The sequence below is a fragment of the Galleria mellonella genome, unplaced genomic scaffold, assembly GCF_026898425.1.
Source record: "Galleria mellonella isolate WM207_F2 unplaced genomic scaffold, CSIRO_AGI_GalMel_v1 utg117, whole genome shotgun sequence".
NCBI lineage: Eukaryota > Metazoa > Arthropoda > Insecta > Lepidoptera > Pyralidae > Galleria > Galleria mellonella.
In genome coordinates this window covers 2538272-2565741 of record NW_026441980.1, presented here as the reverse complement: position 1 = coordinate 2565741, position 27470 = coordinate 2538272, and the positions used below count along the sequence as shown (strand labels likewise).

The following is a 27470-nucleotide window of genomic DNA, read 5'->3' as shown; positions in this document are numbered from 1 at the left end:
ACATGCTTCCTCAACATCGTGCATCCATGCGCCCTCCTCATGTTCCACAGGTTCAGACCACAGCTGTCTCCAGAAGGCGACGAAATTGGCTGTTTCGGGTCTTTGTCCTGTGGGCTGTAGTTTTGGGCGCTCCAAGTTCCTATAAAACTTCCGTTGATCACTCATAAAGAGGCGATTCTGTTGATACCTCTCAACCCTCTCAGAGTACCGTCGGAGTCGCTTCCCCCATGCAGCGATCTTCTGCTTCAGTTCATCTATGCGCTCCGTAAGTTTGTGCCCGAAGTCCGGCTGGAACAGACGTACACCTGTCCCAGCAAATGCCTCTTTTACGGAGCGCATAATTCTCGGGCGTGTGTTGCCCTCCCTGAAGCAGAGCAGTCTACCAATGAGGACTCTGGCCTGGGCGATCCGTCGTTCAATCCTTCTTTTCCAGGCTGGTTTCATATTATCCCTTTGGATATTACGTCCAGCCCGGGGCATTTTTGCGCCGGTATATCGGCATACTGCCAACGCAGCGCCAAACAGGATTGAACTCGTCTCTCCCAGGTCACCGCTGCCCTCAAGGTACTGAGGCAGCAGTCCATTTGTGGCCTCAATGGCATCCCGCGTCGCCACATTTGGATATATCCGGGGAAGCTTCGGTCTCTCTTCGAGGGGAGTTCTTCGGATCTCTAGAATCGCCTCCTCTAGTATGCTCCTCATATGCTCTATATCCTGGGAAGTTGTTCCGTCCGCATCCGCTTCTGAAAGCGTTTCGGCAACCACCTCTACGCTAGGTAGCACGTCTGAGATGGGTTGCTCCACGGTCGTGGAGTTTGCTTCTGGAACAACTTCACTTCGCAATCGTTCGAGTTCGGTCGCGCTAAACATACCAGAGCGCTGTATGTACCGAACTCTGTCGGCTAGGTTCTGTTCCGAGACGGTTAGATCCGGTAAAAGACGCAGAAACTCGCGGTGCATTACTGCCCGGTATCCTGTTCTGCCTGTTTCTGTCCCTGTAGCCCTGAAGAACGCACGCATGAGGTCCTCATTCATGGCTCTTGTCCACCTCATGCGACGTGTACCACCAGTGGCGGGCATCGATTGCTGGGCCTGTGACGGCCCTGCCGGCGCCAAGCCAGCTGATGTCGATGGCGAGGGGTCGGACCGGCCAGGTGGTGGGGCCGGTCGGCTGGCTCGCATTCTGCCGCGCCTACCGCCAGTTGTAGACGCGCCCCGGCGACCCCCGGGCAGCGACCCTATACTCTCTCCGTTATTATTATTCGCCATCTTTATTTTTGCCATTGCCCCTTTAGCCGCGTAGGTTTAATTTATACGCGTGACCGCCTTCCACTTATTCTTATTATTATTATTATTATTATTATACATTTTTATAATTAATATCGTCCCTTATTAAGGTAACAAGTTAGTCTTCAAAAAACATATGTACTTATATTCGGAACCATAGAGGTAATATCATAGAGGTAAAATATTATACTTTTATAATTTTAACTAGATTTTTTTTTAAACACTACAGTAGGTATATGTAAATAGTTACAAAATACAATATCAGGTAAAATAACTGTATTTTGTTTTGTGACTTAAAAATATTGCGAAGTATTTTTCATGAAATATACGAGTATACCTCGCATCATTAGAGATAATGTTAAGGATTCTACTTGTAATTATATCATATATATCCAAATCTATTCAGGTATTTAGAAGTTATGGTGTATTAAATAAACTCACATACATGTTTCTAAAAAAAGATTGCACTATTTTAAGAAGGGTAAAGAACTTTACATAGTTCTTTTTTCAAGTTGTTATTGCTACTGACTGCAGATTATCTTTACAGCTTCACCGATCCGAATGTAGGGGTGAGTGCAGATGGCGCTACAAACACGGAAGAGTAAACTGTCGATTTTTACCGTTAGGTTACAACTTTACATAGATATTCATAATTTTTTTTTTTATAAAAAGTACAAGTGGTCAATGTACTCGTAGTACATAAATGTTTGTAATGCCAAAGGTATCTTTTATGACAAAAATGGTCTTATATCACAATACCCATTCGTTTCATTACCAAGTTGCGTAAAAAACGTAATTAAGTATCGTCGTGGTAAAAGTTAATATTTTTTTATTCTATAATCGCTTGTTTGTGACGAAAACGATGACCGATTCGGCGTCTAAAAGTATGCCAATAATCGACCTAGACATACAAGTAATACATAACACATTACAGCAGTTTTCGCTACATATATTATGCTATTGTTAAAGGGGGCAAGCGGGCAAGTTGACTTTTATGTACCAATGTTTACACAAGAGCACATTTCATGAACGCCGCTAGCATTGCAGGCCCAAGGTGAACCGGTTATTGGATTGATAAAGAAATTAAAGTTTAAAATTTCAAATTGTATTCACATGTTTATTACATGTTATGTGTAGTTTACACATGTTACGTATAGTTTTGGCCGTGCGGCCCCGGCATAGTATTTATCATATTATAAATCTTATTTAGTATAGTTCTAACTTGGACTATGCATAGATGGCGTGATAAAATTTTTGAGTACTTAAAACATTTTCTTGTGTTAAAAAATCCCAGTGCGATAATTTTCCAAAATGACTTCGAATAGGCAAGTTTTTGTTTCTTTATTGTTTATAACTTAATTTTGTAAACTGGATAGTGTTTCAAATATATTTTACTTGGTGTCGTAGTGTAAAATATGTAAAATATGTATATACAAATAAAATTGTCAATTTATTTTTTATAAATGTAATCTCGAAAACTATACGTCGTATCAGCCTTTAACTGTCCACTGCTGAACATAAGCCTCCCCCTTGGGGGCGTTTTGCCAGTAGTTGCTATGCTTGGCAGACGGATTGACAACCGCAGTCAAGAATTAAAGATATTGTAATAGGAAAGCTGTTGTCCATCCCTCGTCCTCCTTTATTCGCCTTTTACGAGACTCACGGGAAAGGATGGGGTAGACTATTCTTTGCCCGGACCATATGGGACTATAAATTATATTATAATAGGTACTAATTTTGAAATTTTGAAATATAGTAATAATTTACAACGAAAAATTATAGCTGTTTTATTAAATAATTCTTATACTAAAGAGGTTTTGAAGAAAATCATTAGATCGCTATTATGTTTATATACATGTACCAAAACATGCAACAACAATTTATTATTAAATACATATAGGCTTTTCAATAGATGTTAAGGTTAAAAAAATTATTATATTTCTTTTACGCAACGTAGAATGGCAAACAAGCTGACGGCCCTTTTAATGGATAGTGGTAATCGTCGCCTATAGACATGCATAGTATCGTGGACTTAAGTCCACGAACATGAGCTATATAGTATACTGTTATCAGAATACTGTATCGCTCATGTTACCCCTTGTATCAACATGAGATCTTCTAAATTAAAAAATGAATCAAAATCAGTTCGTAATTAATGAAGATATATACTTAGATACATACAAAAATACTGTTGAACCGAATTGAACTCTCTTTTTGAAGAGCATAAAAAAAGAAATAGTTCAACCGTGAAGCAGTTGTGTTTGCATGACTGTGTTTCGGTTTGAAGGGTGGGATATGGCGTGAATTTACAGGGTACAGAGGAATAACAACTGAGTCCTCAGGAATGGCAACGCGTGGGGGTATCATGGGCGAAACAGTATACTCTGTTATGCCCATGGTACTGCTCATGTCTATAGGCGACGGTTATCGCTTTCCATTAGATGACTTTGTTTACCATTGCACGTTTCATAAAAAACCTGAACGGAAACATACTCATACTTTGATAATTACGACTTTAACTACAATTACACAAGCATAGTCATTTTCCACTATCTGATGATATATCATTATGATGATTTCAGTCGGGACAGATTGATGACGCACGTTGTAGAGAGAAAATGTAAGTAGGTACAGTTGGCATGAAAAATATATGGACGTATAAATTAATTAATTAATCTAAAGATTTCTAGCTCCTGTAAACATGGGTACTTACGACGTTTAAGGTCAAAATAAGTTTTGATATTTATGCTATTGGTTTTGAAAATCTTAATGTGTTCATTAACTATTGATGCTGACTGTACTATAATTAAACCATGGGAGAAGGGTCTGTTAGTAATGTGAGGATTATTTCCTATTACTTACAGTATATCTTATTCGGTCGACTTCCATGCGATCCTCCTTGGAAACCAATGTGGTTAATTCTCTATGAATTTATCCCGATGGACCAATTGATCTGCTTTTATCCTCTCCCATTCTCCCTCACTGGTGCCCCGCCAGCGTATACTACTGCGTAGGTATTTTTTAAGTCATAAAAAAATTCATACCATATCCATCTATGATATATTTTTAAAGTCACTCCTAAAATAAGGAGATTTTTACTTTGTCTAATTTTAATTTTTACATAATATTTCTCAATTTTTAAATATGAAAGTTTAAAATCCATTAATTCCATGTTTACTTAGTGACGATTAAAGACTTTGTTTTTCTTACAGAGGAAAAACCGCTTGTTGTGAAGCAAAATCTATTTGTTTCTAAATTTAAATTCCGCGTTCTAAATTCAAATAATTTAAATCTAATGTGACACATCTCATGAGTGATGGGCATCAGCGTTCCTTTTAAAACATATGTTAGAGATGTTTTAGGAGGGACGAGTCTGACTGCGGTTGCCAATCCACCTGCCAAGCGTGGTAACTATTGGCAAATCCCCCCAAGGGGGAGGCATATGTTCAGCAGTAGACAGTTAAAGGCTATATATATGGCTATATATAGGCTATTAATATGATGATGATAATGTGATACATCTCGTTGATTACTAGCGTACGTCAATGACTCTGTATGTGTTTATATTTGTATGTGTTTAATCTACCTAATTAAATGCATAAGGACCCAACATTGATAATGCTGGATTTCTAGATAAGTGTTTATTTTTAGTATATACTAATATTATAAAGAGGGATTTGTAACTTGATTATTTATTAGTAATCGATAATTTCAAAAATAACTAATTTTATAAATTCTTTCACCTTATAAAAGTCTATAATATCAGAGAGTAAGGTTATATATTAATTTCGAAAATTCTACCTACCCGGAAGGGAGAACGAATTGTCAGTAGTAGGGATAAGTAGCCTTATGGCTAGCAATATACCCTGTCAGGTCGACCTCCTCGTGGTTCCCCCTGGAAATCATCGTGATTGATTTATTATTAGATTCGTCACGGTGGGCTAACTGACCTGCTTCATCCTCACCTATCATCTATCCATCTCTAATAATTAAAATAACCAAAAGATTACTATTACTAATTACATTTACGTTCATTAAAAAAAAAAAAAAACTAGATTCTGTCAAAATTTCGTTCAACCTCGCAATTCCATATTCAAACCGAAGAAGTTCGGGAAGTTTCTAACAGAAGTACCAATCTCACTCAAGCGTTCATCAGAAAATCTTCGATTCAGCCATTTATTATATTATTATTATTTATTTATTATTTATTCCGTCATTTTTACTTAAAGCTCAAAGTACAAGACATCTTATTTTCATTGTTTATTCGCGCCATTGTTCATGACAGGTCAGTGTCAAGTTCAACAATAATCATCTGCCACCGACTGACGTTAAAATCTCATTTACATTTGTAATAAATATTGGCATTTATTAATTAACTAGTAAACTAGCCCGGCTTTGTATGGTTTTTTTAATGGATGATAATGTAATGGTAACCCCTCCTGCGCTATCGGTGTACGCTGGCGGGGCAACAGTGAGCGACGATAGGGGGAAAGGGATTGTTGGCAATGGAGTTTGACAACCCCATTGCTAGCAATATGCCCAAATTAGGTCGACCTCCACGTGGTTCCCCTTGGAAACCACCGTGAACAATTCTTGTTGAATTCGTCACGATGGGCTAACTGACCTGCTTCATTCTCACCTATCATCCTTCACTGGTGCCCCACTGGTGTATACCGATAGCGCGGGTGGGGTTACCATTCCATTATCACCAATAAAAAAAAGTGATGGACGATAGGCGAGGATGAAAGTAGGCTAGGTAGTTTTTATGTTGGTCAAAATCAAAAGTTGAAGGAAATATTTGATTTTTAGTTTTTTATCTATTTATTTCCTTTATTCTTAAATAAAAAAATACTCAACAGATTTAAAAAATTCCTTCACCTATATAAAGCTACATTATCTGCGAGTTACATAAGCTACAAGTATATGTAATTTTCGAAAGTTCTATCGACTCGTGCGCAGCCGGGCCGGATCACTAGAATATGTATATAAATTAGAACGAGATGCAGATTTTTGTATTGATCTACATAAAAAAAAAATCTATGACCGTGGCACAATTTTTATTGTGCAATAGAACTTTGGTGACATAGAAATCAGTTTAAGATATCGAGGCCACTAGAAATGATGAAAGGCGTTACCTTCGCTGCACTGTGGTTGTAGGTTTTAGTTGTAAAGGCTTCAAATGATTTTCCTATTTCCATTAATTATTGTCCATTCCTTTCCTGTGGGTGTCGTAAGAGGCGACTAAGGGAACTTAATTGTGGAGGGATGGGAAGCAGCATCTTTAAATGTCACTAAAGCCTAACTGCGGTTGCCGGGGGGGAAAGGGATTGTTAGCTATGAAGTTTGACAGCCCCATTGTTAGCAATATGCCTTATAATGTCGACCTCCACGTGATTTCCCCCGGAAACCTTCGTGAACAATTCTTGTTGAATTCGTCACGATGGGCTAACTGACCTACTTCATCCTCACCTATCATCCTTCACTGGTGCCCCGCCGGTGTATACCAATAGCGCAGGTGGGGTTACCATTCCATTATCATTCATTTAAAACTGTGGTTGTAAACTTTTCTTTGCATGATTTTTTTTATTGGTGAAATAAATTAAGATGATGTAATTCATGTTCAAAATAAAAGGAAAAATGCTTAAAAAAAATTTTAACAGTTATGTTTTTTTCTGGAATGGACATTAAAAAGGTATCCAAACACGATTGACTTAAAGTGAACTTGTCTTTTTAGATAATTTTTGGTCATTCGATGTTATGATGGAAATTTCCATCATTATGCCTGCCAAGTATGGAAACTATTGGCAAAGTCATCAGTAGCTGATGATGATTGTCACCGCCCACTCATTTCTCGGTTTGCCCAATATTATTTTTTTTTATACAACTTAGAATGGCAAACAAGCTAACGGCCCACTTGATGGAAAGTGGTAACTGTCGCCTATAGACATGAGCAGTACCATGGACATAACAGAGTATACTGTTTCGCCCATGATACCCCCCATACGTTGCCATTCCTGAGGACTTAGGTGTTATTCCTCCATACCTAGTAAATTCACGCCATATCCCACCCTTCGAAACCGAAACACAGCCATGCAAACACAACTACTTTACGGTTGAAACACGAATGGGACAGAGGTACCCAAGCAATCGACTTTTGTACAAAGTCTCCCTCTGGCCCAATAGTTGATTGATATAGAACACCGTCCGGTGTTAAGTCCGCCATAGTTAGGTAGTTTAGTTTCTCTGTGCGTTAAAGTTTAAATTAAATGAGACCGCTTTTTGTACTACACTATGTTTATTGAAAATCCATCAAAGTTCTGTAATATTGGTGCAGTAAAGTGTTAAATAAATAAATATTTATTAAGTCAGTTAAAAATTTAATTCACATCTGTTATCCCGTACGGAGTAATAGGAGAAATTTTGCAAACGCTTGCAAAATATCTCATCTTAATATTAGAAATGTGAAAGTTTATAAAAATGCTCGAAACGTTTACAGCATTCCGCTTGGACCGTGTTCAATTAGTAATGACATTTAAACGATTTCGCTACTTCATCGTGCTTAAACGGCTGAACGAATTTGAATGGAACTTGATACATAAAATAGACTATTCACACGGCACACTTACCGTAATTCATGAGGACAAATCTGTGAGCTATGAGTCACACTTAGACTACATAGATAGTCTCCATAGAAATGCTTAGAGAAAAATAGGTCAACTTTTTCATACAATTTCGCGTGACGAATAGTTATTAGTGATTCCTTTATAACTTCTATATTTATTTTGTCTTTTAATTTCTGCATCTTTTTAATGCGTAAATACTCTTTTTATTTATTAAATAATACGTTAAGATACATTGTATGAGTAAGTATATAGAACACTATTAAAAAAAAGTGACCCAGCAAATTTGACAATTAGCTGACATAAAGTTGATCCGTTTGTTTATTTATACGTATATACATTTTAAGTATTTAGATTTTATCTATTTATTTCCTTGTTTTCATATATTTTTATTTATTACATTAACATAACGATTTTTAATTAAGTTATACCCAATAATATACTATCTATAGAAAAACGTAACTTTGATTTTTTTTATTATTCTATCGGGTGTCTTTTACTAACAGACAGACTACAGAATATAATTATAATATATAAAAAAAAGAATTAGATAAAAGTATTAATTAAAATATTTAAAGTAAATAAAAAGTAGAGGTTAATTTGTGACCGTTGGGTTTATTTAACATTTGGTTATTTTCATTTTGGCTTCAAAAGAGTGTTCGCATTTCTAAGTTACATTTCTTTAATATAAATGAATGTAGTAAACAATCATTAAATTATAATGGCATCTAATGACTGCGAGCGAGACATGACCCGCATGATTATCTAATGATGTCACGTTGTATTCTTGGGGATTTACTGCTGTAATAATGATTGCACTGAACTTGAATGATGCTGTCAAGGATTTTTTTTAAATCATCAATGATTTTATTTGTAATAAGTGCTACGTAATTTATATATTTATTTAATCTTCAATGCACAATTATACAAGTAAAATATGAATCAATATTGTTACTGCATGTTACATACATACATCCATAAATATACATAAATTGATATATATTTACCTACACAAATACATATAAATATAATATACAACTATAATTCTTATACTGATGAATTAGAACAGCAGATAACAGAAAATATGGCAGAAAAAGGAATAAAGAAAAAAGTTTGTTATTTAAAAAAAATGTGTTACAAGTCTTTTTTAGGAAGTGAACTCATAGTTTATATTTAAAGGTAGATTTATTTTTAATAGATTTACACAAATTATCAGATCCTTGAGCTAAGATACCCTGTGATGAGGAACCAGTCAACGAATGCTTGAAGGGAACAACCAATCAAAGGGAGTAAAAAATTTAATGTACTAAATTAGCGCGATCGGGAATCGAATCCGGTCCCTTATTTACGCAACACGTCTACAACTGAGCCACGGAGATTGTCAAAGTGTCGCTTTAGTAACCTCCTGTAACTAGTAAGTTGTCAATTTTGTGCCTAAGGAAGAGCGAGAGATGGGCAGCAGCGTTCCTCTTAAAACATCTCCAAAGCCTAACTGCGGTTGCCAACCCGCCTACCAAGTGTGGCAACTATTGGCAAAACCCACTAAGGGAGAGGCTTATGTTCAGCAGTGAACAGTTAAAGGCTATGATGATAAACAGATATACAGATAAAATATTTTTTATGTATCATTAAATATGAAAGAAATTTTATTTAATGTATGTATATATACATACACATATAAATATGTCTATACATACATTATATATCTATAAATATATGTCCATAAAGATGATAGATTAGTCAATATACATAAAAAATACAATATTTATTACCAATTATGAAATTGTTTTAAAATAGTTTGCAATATTCGTCTGTGCCCTTGATTTTCATCATTTCAGCCACAATTTATTAATTTGAAATTTTCGAAATTTTATTGCAATATATTTACGCGTAGTTGAATAATTACTTTGTGGTTGTAATCATGTAATTGCCATATTAAGGTTGAACAATGAGGCCGCTTGTGCATCTTTACGTCACAGATGGTAATCTTCCCGTCGGTAGGCAATTGTTTACAACAAAGCCAGTATCAGAACGCAATAAACATTATATTAAACAAGAAAAAGTTGAAAAACCTGATGGGAAATATTAATTGGTTTCTTTTTTGTATTAATTTGCAATTAAGTTTTTTTTTATACCACGGTGGTGGCAAACAAGCATACGGCTTGATGGAAAGCGGTTACCGTAGCCTATGAACGCCTGCAATACCAGAGGTATTACGCGCGCGTTGCCGACCCTGAAGAAACCTCTTTACCCCCCTTTTGAAGAACCCTTTTTTTTTTTAAGAAAGAAGATAAGTATATCTAAGGAAGATGTAGTACATAGTAATATATAGGAACTGTTGTCTTATCTGTTTATAATGGAAAATATTTTATTATGCAATTTGGAATAGCAAAGTGATTTTATATTAGGCTCCCCCATAGACTGCTACAACGAACGTTCCTGAGCTACGTGCATCCACTGATTCCCTGCAATGCATTTCAGGTCGTCACTCCAACTAGTGGCGGGTCGTCCTACACTTCTTTTGCCTGTACGGGGTCGCCACTCAAGAACCTTTCTTACCAATCGGTTATTTCAATATTCTACATTAAAGTGATTAGTATCGATTAATTAATCAATCAAAAAAGTGATTTAGGAAGAAATATATGGTGTGGAGTACAGCCTATGTATATCTATTATTTATAGTTTTTATATTATTATTACATTATATTATATTATTACCAAATTCGAAATTGACACGCATCTCTATTGTTTCCTTTCGAAATCCCTTCACGGCTCTAGTCTTCTAAGTTTTTTTTTTTCTCAATATACATATATTTCCAATTTCCATTCGTAGTTTTCTTTGTCGCCCACATATGGATTATTCAAAAAGTAATTGTTCACTTTCTGGACAGTCTTATAACAAAGTTAATTAAAAATTAACAAGTTTATTATAATGAAGATATTGATTAGGTATTTACAAAGGAATTATAATTATTATAATTGTTTATAATAAGGCATTTTATATTACATTAACAGGTGTTTACGTTAGTCATAGCAATATTGTCTTTGTGTAATATTATAATTAAGTTCTGGACAGGTTATTTATTAAGGATTATGTAATTATTACAGATTATGCTTTTTAGAACTTAAGAATGTTGAAATCACTTCGCTTTTCGATGGTCACGAGTTCGAATCCACCAATATTAAGATTAGATGGATATTAAGATTATTAATTAATTCAAAACATTATCTTTTTAAAATGTATTATTAGTGTTCTTTAAAAATTAATATACATATATCATGCTGATGTAAATTAATAATATTTATTTATTTACCAGAGGGAGACTTTGTACAAAAGTCGATTGCTTGGGTACCTCTGTCCCATTTGTGTTTCAACCGTAAAGCAGTTGTGTTTGCATGGCTGTGTTTCGGTTTGAAGGGTGGGATATGGCGTGAATTTACTGGGTACAGAGGAATAGCACCTGAGTCCTCAGGAATGGCAACGCATGGGGAATATCATGGGTGAAGCAGTATACTCTGTTATGTCCATGGTTCTGTTCATGTCTATAGGCGACGGTTACCACTTTCCATCAGGTGGGCCGTTTGCTATTCTAAGTAGTATAAAAAAAAAAAAAAAAACTATAACGAGTAAACCATCTGCAGGAAATCGTTGGTTCTATTTTTTTCTGTAATCATTTTAGTTTTTTCATAATTTCTTATAAATATTTTAATTATACTTTTTTTAAAATAATTTTGTTTAAAAATAAAAGAAAATATTTCTATTTTAAAAACACATATTATACCTATATTTATTATTGTTTAAATTTATTTATTTTATGAATAATAATTTTATAATATTATAATAATAATTTATAAAATTAATAAATATTATAATGAAATATTTAATAAATAAAAAATAACTTTTATTTTTAAAACATATTTAAGGTAATGTTTTAATTTATTTGTTTTATGAATAAGTGTCATAATTTTATTAAAATTATTATACTAAAATATTTAATAAAAAAATAAATAAATTTAACATTAAATTTACTTACCTAACATTTATTTGTAATCACGATAAACTATCACTGTTAATCTCAATACTAATTTAGTGTAAACGAAATTAGTAGAGCACACAATTTCATATACATTTACACTTCAACGAAGTTCCATCATCTCTTACGAATAATTGAAACTTTTGAATTTTTTTAAATTTATTTGTTACAAAGGATTGTCAGGTCTGAAAACCTTGTATAAGAAGGTTCATTACCAACTAAAGATTCATCAACATAATAATTTAATTATATACGACCACTAGTCTGTTCGGATCATAGAGTACTAATGGATACAGAAGCGACACATGTCAGACTGTTGGGTTCTTTAGGATTAGGGGGGGACTTTGGCCTTGTTGGACCGGTCGTATATTTATTGCAATATTAACTTGTTAATTATTTCATCACTAACCCCCTTACATATAAACATTCAAAGTTACCGATTGCCAATCGTTCTATATACATATGTGGAACGCATGGCTGAGATTATACATACATATATATATATACCAAAAAAACAATATACCAAAAAAAATTTTTTAGAATAGAATAGAGACATTTGTTGTCAGTAAACATACAATTACAATATAAAATATAAATAACATATACAAAAAGTGTCCCATACTTGGCAAATTGTATTTTTTTATTTTTTTATTTTTTTTTTTTTTTTTTTTTTTTTTTTTTTATTAAAGGAATACAATATATAATTATAATAAGATTACGGCTCAGCTGATTGCTATATAAAGAAAGAAAGTATATAAACATGCAATTATTGAGTGTCCCATGTCACCGGTACAAATTATGCAAAACTTGGACCGGTACAAATTATGAACCAACAAAAAAAAAAGTTATTTAACTAAATAATTTATTAATTATGTGCAGCTGCACCATTTTTTTGAAAGCTATATCAATATTATAAAATTTGTTTATATATTTTCAAAATTCTATTTATGGGTGAACGAGTGTCCTCATTTGTGTACGCACTGGAACTTTAGCATATTTACCCTGAATAATATCATACAATGATTTTAACAGCTGCACAGCGCTGTTTTTCAGCCAGTCCCTCTCTTAATAAAACATAACCAAAGTGCAGGGTACTACCGTAAATTGCTTTTAGTAGGGATATTTGAATTTTTTTTTTATTTTTATACAAAATATTTAACTAGAATGATAATTAATACTAAGTGTACATACTGTCATTTTTAGTGCGTTGCCAACCCTTGCAATATAAGATATTAAAATACAGCTCCCAAATCTAACTGTTCAACCTTCACCATAGTTAAAATAATACTATGAAGAATATAACAGGCAAGCAATCTCTATATTTTGAAATGAATTTCTTCAATATTTCTTTACAACCACCCTTTATGGCACTACACGTGCTGACTTCCAAATAGTTTTATTAAATAGATAATGTAAGGGCTTGCATATAGTACTAGCAGTTAACCAACTTCACAAAAGAGGTTCTCAATTGGATTGTATTTTTTTATATTTATTACCTCATAACACCATCAAGTGTAAACCGGTTTAGTTAATTTTTTTTTTATCTAAAACGGTATACTTACCGATTGGTCCTAAAGATATTTTATCAAAATCGATTTCGTAGTTTAGTTTTTAAATCAAAGTGCCTGGTTTTGAGATAACTAAAGTTTTTTTTTTTTTTGTGTAACACAATCTTAAAATATTTATATTATATGAGTACAGTACCATAGTGTTATATTATCTATGATGGTATTGACTTTCTTATGCAATTCATAGTAGCAAACAAGGGAACAGTTCTCATGATGGATTGTGGTAACCATCGTCTGTACATATTATATTTTATTTAATTAATTTAATATAATTAATTAAAATTAATATATAATATTCATTAATTTTATTATAATTACTAATATTAATTAATTAGTTACGATTTATATATTTATTAATTTAATATGTATACAATGTATAATTATTTATTATTAGTATCGTATGTGATTTATGTATGTATATTTTTTGTAAGTATATTATTCTATATGTTTGTATGTTTATATATCATGAATTGTTGTTATCTTTCTATATATTTATTTAATTTACAATTTTTTTTCATATATACATATCTATGCACCGCCTCTCTCTCTGTTTACCGCAACGAGCTATGAGAATTGTCGATGATCCCATGCTTGCAAGCGGTATCGAACCCTTAAGTATTAGGAGAGATTTTGCCTCACTCTGCGTGTTCTACCGCTTATACAACGGATTGTGCTCAGAGGAATTATTCAATATGATGCCTACGGCCACTTTCTATCATCGTACGGCTCGCCATCGGCAGGGAGTTCACCCTCATACCTTACAGCCTAAATGGTCGCGTACAACGCGGTTTCAGAGATGCTTTTTCCCACGAACACTCAGGTTATGGAATGAGCTCCCTGCCGAGGTTTTCCCGAGAGACTACAGCATGGGGTTCTTCAAAAGGGGGGTAAAGAGGTTTACCATCAGGTGGGCCGTATGCTTGTTTGCCACCTCAGTGGTATAAAAAAAAAAAAAGCCCGCCGTGTAGATATATTTTAATGTGTGCAAAAGTATAAATAAATAAATAAGTAAGTAAATAAGTAAACGAGCAAACGAGTAAATACATAAATATTAACAGGACTATGGACATTCTAAAGTATACCATGACGCCCAGTCTCTTCTGTCCCTCTGTTAAATCATCCTGTTAGATCATAATGATTGAATCATACACAATGTTTTTTTATCTTTTTTATTTATTTTTTCTAAGGGATTTCGCAACTAGCTTTTGGCCATAACAGAATATCAGTGTTTTGCTTTTTTTGAAGGCAAAGCAATAAGCTGAGTTGTGACCATTTTGTGTTACTGTGTAAACACATGTATAAAAGGGAAAAATGTTATTTCTTTTATGCATTTTTTAATTTTTGTATATGTATTGTTTTATATTTTTTCACTATGGCAACACATGAAGGGTATCATAGGCGACGGTTACCACTTTCCATCAGGTGGACTGTCAGTTTGTTTGCCATTCTAAGTTGCATTAAAAAAATCTTTTCTCACTATGTATGTCTATTTATGTCTGTTGTTATTTGTGTGCTGTAAGTAATGCAATAAATTATCTACCTATCAAATGATAATGAGCAATATTTTTTTTTATTATACCACGATTTGTGACCACTCTGTCTAGAGTGAACACAGAGACGACATGGTCCATGAATACGGCCAACCAAAAGGAGAATGCTTCACTCTCAACGGATAACTGCACTATGCCGGTTCACGAAGTTCTTTTTCACGCTACGTGTGAAGAATCTGAACCTTATTTTTTAATTAGTAAGGCTGTAATTTATTTTATGGGTTACAATGGAATGGTAACCCCGCCTGAGCTATCGGTATAAGCTGGTAGGGTATCAGTGAGGGATGATAGGTGAGGATAAAAGTAGGTCAGTTGGCCCGTCGTGACGAAATCAACAAGAATGAAGAACACGAAGGTTTACAGGCGGAACCGCGTGGAGGTCGATCCGTTAGGTTACATTGCTATTACAATGAAGGTATTAGATTATTAATAATCTTTTTTCATCTAGTCGGTAAATTTAAACAGTAACATGCTTTGTCTTGAATAAATTAAGTCCACTTTCCTTTTCATCCCCAGGATGTAGAGATGAAAATTTTTACGGGTTTAAAATATAATGCAACTGAATAATATGATGTAAAATCCTACATTTTGAAAACTTGCGACTTTTTTTTTATACTACTTAAAATAGCAAACAAGCTGACGGCCCACCTGATGGAAAGTGGTAACTGTTGCCTATAGACATGAGTAGTACCATGGACTTAACTGAGTAGACTATTTCGCCCATGATACCCCCCATGCATTGGTGGGTATTAACGCATTCGTATAATCTATTTCAATATACCTTAATGTAAAAGTAATCAAATTATATGGGAATTGTCACAGTAACACTCTTTAAATGGAATTAGTAACAAACAGAAGTATTCAAGCGTTTAAACAATTTTTTATTCGTATTTCTCGTATTATTGGACATCAGCTGTCTGTTTTATGGCCAAATTTTATTATTGTTTTGTTTATATTTCAATTAACTTCTATAGGTTATATAACTGAAACTGACTATAGGTATTGCTATATTTGCATTATAAAATAGGTGTAACGTGCAGAAAATGTTAAGGAGTTTTATAATATACAGTTAATAAAGGAAATGTGAATATTAAAAATTAATGGAGAAGTCGGTAGGGGCCGCCCTAGACGCACATATGTCGACTGAATAGGCGACGTGCTGAAGAAGAGCTAAATTAAAAGTACCCGTAACCGGCGAGCGTGTATGAAAAGATTGATGAATGTGGAGGAAGCGAAGGATGTCTAATTGAATCGACGCATTTAGCGTTCTATTGTTTCTGCCTACCCTAATGGGAGACAGGCGTGATAGATATTGACTTGTAATAAATAGTGACTTCTAAAATAATAAGATTTTCTCAAACGGTCTGGATTTTTTATTAATAGTTTTAAATATTTCAATATATTGAAATAACCATTGGCTATTGATCCCATATTGATCTTTTATAAGTGACTATGCTGTGACTATATGGGTCATCTTTCCTTCCCAACCGCTGAATGCCATAGCAGGCGACTAAAGAGCTTAATGATCGAGAGATAAACAGCATCTTCCCTCTTAAAACATAACCAAAGGCCAACTGCGACTACCAACTCACCTGCCTAGCGTGGGAACTATTGGTAAAACCCCCCAATAGGGAGGCCTATATTCAACACTGGACAGTTAACTGGACAATTAATATGATGACGATGATGACTCAATACTCATCACTCGCGAAACAACGATAATAATTCAATAAACAATTTCACAATATGAGTACATTCTAAGCCCTTTGACCTTAATAACTATAAACGGATATGCATTTTATAATTGCATTCATCTATTTTTTTTAATAGGAAATAACGTCCGTAGTTTACACAACGTTACGCGTCAACGGGTATTTGTAATCCCGTTCAATAGACGCTATATTGTTATTTTGAATGCATTAATAGTTAATCTAATTTAAATTGCCGTATGGATTCAAATAACCCCTTCTGTTGCAGATTCAATTTAATATGTGAGAATGAACTCTTTTTATTATTGCACGTACTGGCCACTTATACTTTTTTTTACTGTTAAAAATACAATGCATTCTGTCGATTCAATTCAAATTTTATAAAATGGATGTTGAAAACATAATACGTATTTGATTTATCCCGTTGTCCTTATAAATATATTATAGTTTAGCCGCATTTGCATCGCAATTATCGCAGTTTTCAACACCTTCCTTTTCCATTGGTGTCGTCATAAGAGGCGACTAAGGGAGCTTATGGTGGAGGGATTGGCAGCAGCGTCCCTCTTGAAACATCTGTAGAAGCCTAACTATGGTTGCTAACCCGTGATAACTACTGGAAAACTCCCCTTACGGGGAAGACTTACGTTCAGCAGCGGACAGTTAACGGCTGAAAAAAAGAAATGGTCCCAAATAGGAATAAAGTAGGACAATCCTTTCTTTCCGGGTGGATTGTTAGTAATGCAGATTACCAGTCCAATTGCAAGTAATATACCTACCCTATTAAGTCAACCTCCACCTGGAAATCATCGTGCTGAAACCCAGATGTTATTTCATCACGATGGGTTAACTGACCAGCTTTTTCATTCTCATCTTTCACTGGTGCCATGCCAGTGTATACCGTTAGAGCAGGCGGGATCACCATTCCATTATCATCCATTAAAAAATCCTTACTTTTCTATGGGTTCATAAGAGGCGACTAGGGAGACATCATAATTGAGGGATGGACAGCAACGTCCCTTTTAAAACGCCAGCAAAAACTAACTGCGGTTGCCAACTCGTTTGCTAAGTGTGGCAACAACTGACAAAACTGCCTTTATGGGAGAGGCTTATATTAAGCAATGGACAGTTAAAGATATAATGATGATAATAATAACAATAAAAGATTTATTGCACATAAAAATATACAGTTATGGGTGTACAAAAATTTCAAAGTGAATTATATATGTATAAAACGTAGAATTATGCCCAGCACATTAGTGTCTAAACTAGGCCTAGCCTGTATCTTAGACACCAATGCTATATAAATGCAGTGTAAGACGACCCCCATTAATAGGGGGGAAGGGTTTTTTTTAGAACACAGGGGGCAAACGAGCATGCGACTTACCTGGTGGTAAGTGACTACCGCCGTTACTGTTAGTAATTGATTCTAACAGCCCCATTGCTAGCAATTTAACCTATCAGGTTATCCTTGGAAATTACAGTGGTTAATTAATTCATACGCACTACAGCCCAAATGATAGGCTTAGCGTTGAAAATAGAGTCCAAATTACATTTACATCGTGGTTAATTCTCTTAGAATCCTTCACGATGGGCTGACTGACCTGCTTTCATCCTCACCTGTCATCCCTTACTGGTGCCCCGCCAGCGTCTACCGATATCACAGACGGAGTTACCATTCCATTTTCACACATTAAAAAACAAAGAACCCCACTAATAATGTGTTTCAGTGAATCAGCGTATGTAAGCGATTCATGCCCCTTCTTTCAGGTAATCAATTAAAAATGGAGCATTCAGGTGTTTAAAAATGGCTAAAATAGACCACTGATGAAGAAAGTATATTTAGTCATACAAACACAATATGGAACGACCCCTACTAATAAGAAAGAAAGAAAGAAATAATTTAATCAAAGAAACATGCGGCCCACACAGTGCGGCACAAAACAAGAACAAAAGAAATCAAAACAAAACAAACAAAAGAAAATAATAATTGTATACAAATAGAAAGCCATAGAAAGCAATTAAATTATAATAATAATCAACAAACAAACAAACAAACAAACAGCAGGATAACTCTTGAATCCAACATCGATCTCAATCCAAATCTATTGCTAATGACAATTTAATACTGCACTCATGTAACAACAGTTAGGAATTAGCTACAATTAGCATCGGTTTACAACAGTTTGCATTGGCAAGTTGCACCAATATGCATCTATCAGAACAGTATGGAACCAGTATGTCGCTAGTGACAAGTGACGCAATTCAAGAGTGTGAGTTCTCAATTATTCAGTAATAACGTATTGTGGTAAATGTGTACAGTTGATTTATTTTATTTATTTATTTATTCATTTAAAATAATTACAATAATATGACAGCAAAAGCCAAATCAATGTTATAAACCTAGTTTGCTAACATACAAAATTATAATAAAAGTATTTAATCCAACTCCAGATATTTATAACAATAATATTTTATTCCAGACTTTTGTCCATTAATTTTGTGTTCCATTAATTTGTAACCGTTCCTTTCTGTTAGTTAATAATGATGATGGTATCTAGTTTACATTAATTTTGAAAGGAGATTTTCGAATGACCTGCTGATACATATATTCGCTGTGAACTTACGTAATCTGTGTTGTTTAGTTGGAAAGTCGACCGATGTAATGTTTGACACAACTTGTTTGGGTTAGTTGATTAGTATTATTTTTAACCGCTTGCATAAAGGAGTTCTCAATTCGGTCCTATTTTGTTTTTTTTTTTTTATATTTGTTATTCTATTCGGTGCGCTCAAACTCTTACTAGCTTCAAAACCTCTGTTAAATCCTACTACCTCTCTCTTTAATACTATTTTCCTGTGTTCTCTCTTCGTTTTCTTTCGTCATTTTCTTCTGTTGTATGTGTGCTGTTAAGTATGTTTATGTATATATTTGATTGCGTCTATATAATATATGTATGTATATATGTTTATATATGATAATATTTATATAATAGTGCGCCATCTACCCTTTGTTTTTCTTTCTCTTCTCAATGTCCTCTACCCAAAGGTTGCCTGGAAGAAATTGCTTAGCGATAAGGCCGCCTTTTGTATCACTTCTCATTAATGTTTACTGTATTTGTTATTTTCTTTTTCAAACCGAAATGCAGCCATGCAAACACAACTGCTTCACAAACGGGACAGAGGTACCCAAGCAATCGACTTTTGTACAAAGTCTCTCTCTCGTAAAATAAATATTTATAATGGATTAATTTTCTTTTAACACCCAACACTTATGCGCCTAATATATTTGATGCTGTAAAGTGACCACTATTAGTAAACGCTCTACGACCTTTTGTACTAGCCATCAATCTGACCATTATTAAGTCCACTCACATGTTGCGACACGTTTCACCTCTAAACGAAACATCATTAAGCAAGTAACTGATTGAAGCTTGGAACTTAGTGTTATTTTTTTTTTATTTTATGGGTGAAAATGGAACGATATTTCCGCCCGAGCTGTCAGTATACGCTGGCAGAGCACCAGTAAGAGATGATAGGCAAGGATGAAAGCAGGTCAGTTAGCTCATCGTGACGAATTCTACAAGAATTAACCACGATGCTTTCCAGGGAGATCCGCGTGGAAGTTGACCTGATAGGGTATATTGCTAATAATGAGGCTTTTAGACCCCAAATAAATGGAGACAATAGCCAGGAGAAAGAGTGTGAGAGAGGGGATTTTAGACCTAATTACTAGTAATCACTTTCCCCCTGCTTCTTCAGCTAAGATATCTTGTGTTATATGAAACCAAGCGATGAATATATAGGGGCACAATTTAGAACACTAAGCGAATTCAGGAATGTTCATTTCCCAAACTAGCCCGATCGGGAATCGAACCTGGGACCTCAATTACGCAAAGCAACTCCACCGCTGCACCACGGAGGTTGGTAACTATATTTTATTTATTTATTTATTCATTAGTACAAATATGTGTGCAGGGCGGACTTAATGCTAAAAGCATTCTCTCCCAGTCAACCACAGGGATGTGTCAGAATATTCGAATGAGGTACTAGTAATTATTGATATACATACATACTAAAATTACACATATGAACGAATAAATAAAATATATATAAATAACAAGTATACTTACACATATATGACATATACTATATTATACACAAAATCGAGAATAATATAAAGTACTTACTGCTCGGATAAAGTAAAAAAGTGAGCGTGAACTTTTTTTTTGAAAGACGGTTTAGTCGGTAGTCTCCTAATGGCATCAGGAAGCGCGTTCCAGAGTCGCGAAGAATGTAAAAGAAAAGAATTTGAAGCGAAACCAGTACGCCAACTACATGCCACTATTAAGTATTTGACAGGTTATTGACATGTTTTTAATTATAATCCAGTGACGTCAATGAGCGACAGATCGAGTCAAATGCGAATAGATATTTATACATTGTTTAACATGTGGTTAAACATCTGACAGGCTGTTGTTCTGTCAAAAGCTGCTTGAAAATATGTTGTTGTTATTTGAAATTATGATTAGGCATAATTAATATTATTGTTTCATTCGCTAATATTTTGTGTCTATAATATAATTGAGGTCATAGGACATCGAGCTTTGTACTTATCTTACTAATACAACTAGCTTTTATCCACGGCTTCGTCCGTGTAACCGGAATATGTTCATTCACCGGCATAAAAAATAGGCTACATCCTACTCCATCGTATGTAGGCCACCCCATTTTTTTTGGGGGGAAAGGAATTGTTAGTAATGGAGTCTAACTGACCCATTACTAGCAATACACCCTGTTAGGTCGACCTCCACGCGGTTCCCCCTGGAAACCACTGTGGTTAATTCTAGTGATATTCGTCATGATGGGCTAATTGATCTGTCACCTATCATCTCTCAACTGTGCCTCGCCAGCGTCTACCGATAGCGCCACCATTTCATTGTTACCCATTAAAAAAAACCATTCCTTTTCCCGTGGAAGTCGTAAGATACGAATAAGCGAACTTAATGGTCAAAAGATGGGCAGCAGCGTCCCTCTTAAAACATTTCCAAATCCTAAGTGCGATTGCCAATCCGCTTGCCAAATGTGGAAACTACTGCCAAAATCCCCGTAAGATGAGGTTTATGTTCAGCATTGGACAGTTAAAGGCAGATATGATGATGAATAAACTAAATCTGGTAATCACATAACTATTGAATTCAGGGGGGAAAAGGATTGTTAGTAATGGAGACTGAGAATCCCATTGCCAGCAATATACCCAACCAGGTCGACCTCCTCGCGGTTCCTCTGGAAACTATCATGGTTAATTCCTGATGAATATATCATGATGTGCTAACGAGTTACTATTCCATTTTCACCCATCAAAAAAAGAACTATTTTTTTTTTACAACACAGGGGGCAAACGAGCATGCGGCTCACCTGATTGTAAGTGACTACCGCCGCCCATGATCACCCACAACACCAGCGGCATTACAGGTGTGCTGCCGGCCTTTTGAATTTTTGGTAGCGCTGTAGTACGTTGCAAAAGCTAATTTTAGATAATTGTAGGTACATACATACACACACGCGTTCTAAATTCAAATGTTATGTCTATAAAACATCTCGTCGTTATTCAGTGTTTTTTATTAGTTTTTAAAATAAGAACAATGAGATTACTAATGTTGGTATAATTGAAACGTTGTTATTCTTGTAAAATTTGTATGGCTTTGCTTTCTGTAACTTTACTAAATAAACACTTTACTAATATAATAAATGCAAAAGTAAATTTTTTGTTTGTTATGCTTTTAAGTCACGCTGAATTAATTGGTTACGATGGATTTTAAGTATATAGATAGATGAGATCATGGAGACGGTTATAACCTTTTTACCCCTGTCAGTGAACATATTTCAGTCACTTAGACGAAGTCGCGGGCCAAGCTAGTAAATAATAATACATGAAGCGAAAATCAGACTTACACTTTCAAAACGGTAAAGAGCGATTCTGCATATTGAACTCGTACTCCTCTTCATCAGTCAGGGTACATTCCTCGAAGCACCAGAGACCAGCGATCGCCAAGAAGATCGTATACGCAGTATAGTACACCAGGTATATTATTATACTGAGCCACATCGTGGCTAAACTTCTTACAGGAAACTCGCTCTGTAACAAGTGATATATTCTGTATGAATGAATGAATGAATGAAAACTCTTTATTGTTCTTCAAAGATTACAAACATTGAAAATATGTAAAAAAAATGAAATCATAATTTTAAATTTTTTACTAATTAATTACCAAATAAGTAATTAATTACTAATTACTAATTAAGTAATTATGTACTAAATAATTAATTAATTACTAGATAATTAATTAATACCGTATTAAAATATTCTGTAAGACAATTTATTTATGTTATTACCTTGAACATAAATAAATAGAAATATATAACTGTCGAGTTTATTGAGGGTTCTTCTCAGCAGATAACAACATTCTGAACTCAATAGTATAATCATAAAAATGACGATTTAAAAGAGCTCGTAAACAAGTTTATTTGAATAAAGATTATTTCTATAATTAATGGACACGGAAAACTATATTTTGCTTCCTACCGCCATCTGCCGGGTTCATTTTTCCTTATTGGGATAAAAAGTATTCGATCTTTCTAGTTTGAGAAAAGTGTAAACTTAAAAAAAAACATTGTTATCATTAAAATTATATGGGTTTTAGAGATTAATGAGAACAAACACCGGCACATGGAATTTATTAATATCTCTGTCAACAGAGGGCACGCTAAAAGCCTTTATATATATATATATATATATATATATATATATATATATATATATATATATATATATATATATATATATATATATATATATATATATATATCTCTTTTGCATTATGCACTTTCATAACTCATGATATGAGTGCACGCTGCTTTTGTTATCTCTAGATTCCTCCCTTAGATGGACAAGATTTTTTTTTTTCATATCACTGAGGTATTTATAAGTATATACTAAGTGTAATAAATAAGAAATTGTTTGTTTCCTAAATATAATAAAATAAATATATAATAATAACAAAATTCGTCAATGAGAATGAATTGTTTTGTTTTTAAGATATAATATATAATTTTTCACCATTGTTTATTGTTGTTGTTAATTGAAATGTGACTAATTAATATAATATTAATAACACGATGAATTGCTAATACATTTTGTTATTTAAAATTTGACGTAACGATCAAAGTTCTGAATTTATAATATTAAACATCTATTGTGCAATGTAAAGGAAATAAATTACACGTGTAATAAAATTACACGTATCCTATTTCTATATATATATATATATATATATATATATATATATATATATATATATGTATACATTATTAGTTATTATTTACTTTGTCTGTTCCAATAATGAAGTACCATGTTCGTGATTCACTGTTTATCCCAAAGGTTGACTGGTAAAGAATGCTTCAAGTCCGCATTAAGTCCGCCTTTTGTACCTTATTTTGTTTTACTCAATAAAATTATTGAAATAAATATAGATAGATAGATAGATAGATACTCTTTATTGTTTCCTCCAAAAGATTACAATAGTAAACTTATTATAAATATAAATAATTATATATAAATAATTAATATATTTTCTCTCTATTTACATATTGTTATTATTATGGTCTTGATTGAAATCATCGTTTTTAACAAAATCCTGCGGAACAAGAGCGAAATATACATTTAAACACACGATACCGAATGCTCTATAGAAAATTTTAAATCTAAGCAGGTCAGTTAGCGCGTCGTGACGAATTTCACAAGGGAGAACCGTGTCGAGGTTAAGTTAATAGGGTATATTTCTAGTAATTTCTCCTCTCCCCCATTTCCTTTAAGGGAGGTTTTATCAGTACATGCTTCGCTTGGCAGGCGGATTGGCAATTGCAGTTAGGTTTTGGTGATGTTTTAAGAAAGATACTGCGGCTCATCTTTCGAAGATTAAATTTCTTCAGTCGCCTTTTGGGACACTCACGGGAAAGGAAGGGGTCGCTCATTCTATATGTCGGGACTACACGGCAATTAAATTCCTTAAAATTGTTCCTTAGTCATCAGTCATAATATTTATGTGAATAAAACAACATACATTTCAAATGAACAGTACTTGTGGTTTCTGTTACCACTTGACTAATTATACGTTTTCAAGCTCGACCTTGCGGGTCAAAACAGAGATTACTTTGTAGATAGCAGACCAAAATGTAATCCGACATGATTTGCACGTGAGATTGTGTTCATGGTCAAACATATTGTCATCTTTTATAATATTTTCGCGGCAAAGGAAACATTCCTTCCTCCTTGGTCATTTATATTAGCCAATTGTGAATTTTTCGTATTTTAAAGCGATGTCAAAATGGTTTGCAATTCGTTAACGTACTTTAGTCAAAAACGGCTACTTAAACTTGGAATTTAAAGAAAGAAGAGGGAGACTGTGTACAAAAGTCGTTTGCTTGGGTACCTCTGTCCCATTCGTGTTTCAATCCTAAAACAGTCGTGTTTGCATGGCTGTGTTTCGGTTTGAAGGGTGGGATGTGACAGTGAATTTACAGGGTACAGAGGAATAACACATTAGTTCTCAGAAATGTTAATGTATGGGGAGTATTATGGACGAAACAGTATACTCTGTTACTATTGTACTGCTCATGTCTATAGGCGACGGTTATCATTTTTCATCAGGTGGGCCGTCAGCTTATTTGCCATTCTAAGTTGTATATAAAAAAAAGAAGAAGCTAGGCCAAACTTAGGATCTCTGAAACAGTTCTAATGGCATATTACAAATTAGGCATTACTGCAATATGATCACTGGCTGAGAAAATATTTTATAACTGTATTTTACAAAACAATTCAGATTTCAATTGTGGTAAAACAAATTACTTTTATTTCGAAACTATACTGAAAATTAGTTAGCAACTGATGTTGTTAAAATTTCTATTCCGCCAATCTGTACTTTCAAATTAAAAAAAAAGGATTTTCCAAATCGGTTTTATTAATGACGATGTTTAAAAAGAATAAACAAAAAAAAATACAATCGAATTGATTCTCTTCTTTTTTTAATTTGTGTCGAGGAAATATCTCTACATTTTGTCATCGTTTATACCTTGTTGCTCACCAGAATGGTTTACAAAATTTTACATTTTTTTTATGGAACTTAGAATGGTAAACAAGCTGACGGCTCACCTGATGGAAAGTGGTAACCGTCGCTTATAGACATGAGTAGTACCATGGACATAACAGAGTATATATATATATATATATATATATATATATATATATATATATACGACTGCGTTCACTCTTAGGTAAATGTTAATAGTAAAGCCATGAAATTGGGTATAGAGGCGTCAAGTTTAAGTCCTCAGGCTCAGGATATCGATCTCTCGAATTCTTTTTTCAATTTAAAATAAGACTTAGTACCGTTAGAAAAAAGTATGAATTTCACTTCATTTTTTTCGCGTTCTAAATTTAAATATTTCAAATTAAGAATGTCTGCTTCAGAAGGTAATATTTCTATTGAGATATGTATACGAACTCAGTGCATGCACATTCTACAAGTTCTAAAGCGGAATCGTGGTGTTGTGTTGTAACGAATCCGGTGATGTAGCAATGGACCTTTCTAGAAATAGCTGCATTTAATTATATTGATATCGAATCCGAATCCCTGACTTAAAGTCTGCGTGAACAGCGGACTTTTTGTCCGCGCACGATTCCTCTTTGTACTTGCGCAAAATATGTATGTGTTTTGTAGCGTGTATGAGTGCTTTTAGTCGTTTTACTCTGACTGTACTAAATTTTATAGGTCTATGTTTTTTTTTTGGGAAATTTCAATTTAATATTATATATATATGTTTTCTTTTTAATTTAATATTATCAAATATCACCATAAATTACATAACATTTACCATCTCAAGTGGCATAGGAAAAAGATATATTTCTATATCTGACTATGAAAACTACAGCAATCTAACAAAATATAAGAAAAAAAAAAATTAAAAAGAAATGAGTAAAAAAACGGAAACATCCGACACTGCGTAACTTTGCTTTGTTTGCGTGTCGATCCAATGACATACTACAAATAGGCTAAGAGCTTGTTGTAATTCTGTTTAGATTATATTTAAACTATATCTCTTACCAATATACTGTATCGACCCCAAATAAATGGGAGGAGGTAAGGAAAGGATACTTCAAATACTACTAAATGTTACTAAAAATGCGAACAAATAATTACAAACTTGCACGAGAATTTCAGTGAAGACAATCAAACTTATAAAAAAAATATATTGTTTAAGAAGTTGTAATGAATAAAATAAAAAAGTTTGTAAATGAAAATTAAAATGTATGTTTTTAATATCTATTTACAAAACAAGTAGGCTGGTTGCCGTCCGCTGATCTAGGCGAATAAAGGCATGTTTTAATTAGTCATTTCCCTGTTTTTAAAGTGCAAAAATAAAATACGAGAAACGGAATTTTTATTTAGATTTTTTAAAATTTTATATTAAAAAAATTCAATAATATTATAAATGAACGCGACTTTGCCTCTCGGCACAATAATAAATTAACTCACATTTATGGAGTCTAGGATAAACATATTACTTTGGTATGCTGTAAGACATATTACATATTTTTATTTCGGTTATGCGTATAAGTTCGCAAATCTGAGATCAAATTATTTTTATA

At 33.7% G+C, this 27470-nt stretch overlaps 1 protein-coding gene across 2 annotated transcripts in view; it reads right to left on the bottom strand.

The window, feature by feature from the left end:
• LOC113512778 (elongation of very long chain fatty acids protein 7-like) overlaps positions 1-22884 on the bottom strand; it is an 88900-nt gene extending 66016 nt beyond the window's left edge. The window contains exon 1 of one of the 2 annotated variants that reach the window (XM_052896114.1): positions 22718-22884. The gene's annotated coding sequence lies outside the window, so the exon portion shown is untranslated. Of the gene's footprint in view, positions 1-11941; positions 12208-22717 lie in introns of those variants that run through there. The other variant, XM_052896106.1, reaches the window with a different exon arrangement.
• Positions 22885-27470: the final 4586 nt, after the last annotated feature.